Source organism: Eriocheir sinensis, chromosome 11, assembly GCF_024679095.1.
Source record: "Eriocheir sinensis breed Jianghai 21 chromosome 11, ASM2467909v1, whole genome shotgun sequence".
Lineage (NCBI taxonomy): Eukaryota > Metazoa > Arthropoda > Malacostraca > Decapoda > Varunidae > Eriocheir > Eriocheir sinensis.
Genome location: NC_066519.1, coordinates 5,636,510 through 5,638,366, shown reverse-complemented (window position 1 = coordinate 5,638,366; position 1,857 = coordinate 5,636,510).

The window sequence follows — 1,857 nt, the reverse complement described above, 5'->3', positions numbered from 1 at the left end:
CATAGGAATACATAGGAAGAACAGACACCAGAAGACCTATTGGTCTATGGCGAGGGTGTCTGTTTACTACCGCTACTACTAGTAATCTACGTGTGGTAGAACAGGACAGAATAGATGAAGGCTCCTCCCCACCCACCTCTCTCTCCGGCAACGTGCCGGCAGGAAATAGTTAGAAGAGAACACCATGTGCCTTTAAGGAAGAAAGGGCCATGGATTTTTACAGTAAAGAGAGAAATAAGAGGAAATTACTACCCTTAACTTACACCACTGGTAACCTAAGCTGTGGGGGAAAATTACTTCATTACATAAGAACATAAGAACATGGAAACACAGGGAGGTTGGAAGAGGCCGAGTGGCCTACACAGGGCAGGAGGAGGAGGAGGAGGAGGAGGAGGAGTAGGAACACAAAGAAAGAACAAACAAGAGCAGACATGCTGCTCCTTACGAGGCTGTTTGTGACAAGCTACACTAACTATCTAATCAAAGGTGGAAGATGAAGGACAGCAAGGGCAAAGGCTCCTTCCCACCCCCCATCCCTCCAGCCAAAGCTGGCAGGAAAGGAAAAAGAACGAGCGATAAAAACGGACAAGGACACCAGTATTCGAAAGAACTTAACGTTATTATGACAATAAGTAATATCTTAGTTGCTGGTTGGATTCAAAATATTTGTCTAATCTATTCTTGAAGGCCGTAATTGTTGTACTATCAACGACATCACAGGGTAGAGAGTTCCAAACATTAACGACTCGATTGAACAAGAAGTGTTTAGCTTTGTGCGACGAGAATCTTTTACCACTTATATATCATGAAATTGTGATTTTTTTCTTGTTCTATTTGATCGATCAATTATAAGTAATCTTCCGCATTAATATCACTGAATCCTTTAAACACTTCTATTAGATCGCCGGCGGGGTCGAACCAACGAATTATATAGTTTTAATATTACTTTTTTCGATCTATTATTAAAGACTCGTCCGATGAAGCCAACCAATTTGTTTGCAGTTTTAACTACCTCTGAACAATGCTGACTGGGCTTTAAATCGCTTGATATAATGATTCCAAGATCCTTTTCTTTACTTACTGCAGAAAGTTGTTGGCCATTCATTACGTACTGAACGCGATTGTTATTGTTTCCGATGTGCAACACTTTACATTTGTCAACGTTAAATTTCATTTGCCATTGATTGGCCCAACGTGCAAGTCGATCTAGATCTGATTGTAAAGCTTCTTCGTCGAGTGTCGCAGTTACTTTTCTAGCAATTTTTATATCATTAGCAAATTTTTATACTTTGCAAGTGAGCCCATCATCTATATCATTAACATAAATTAAGTAGAGCATGGGCCAAGCACTGATCCTTGAGGTACGCCGCTTCTGACATCGAGCCAGTTAGATGTAACACCGTTTAGAACTACTTTCTGTTTCCGCTCAGAGAGCCAGTCCGCAAGGTAATTGTGAATGTTACCCAAGATACCATGCGCCATTAGTTTGCTGAGCAATCGTTGGTGGGGGACCTTATCAAATGCCTTTTGAAAATCCAGATGTATGATATCCACTGATCTGCTTTCATCGAACACCTCAAAAACATAATGAAAAAAAAAAAGTTAGTTAGTTAAACACGAACGTTTACTACGGAAGCCATGTTGCGAACTATTTATCATATTATTTTCTTCGAATTTTCTTCTTTCATATTGTCGCGAATGATAGTCTCCATTAACTTACAAACAATCGATGTCAGGCTAATTGGTCGATAGTTTCCTGGATGAGACTTGTCCCCCTTTTTGAAAATTGGTGTGACATTTGCAAGTTTCCAATCCGACGGAACTTTTCCAGCTGTTAAAGATTTATTGAATATGATG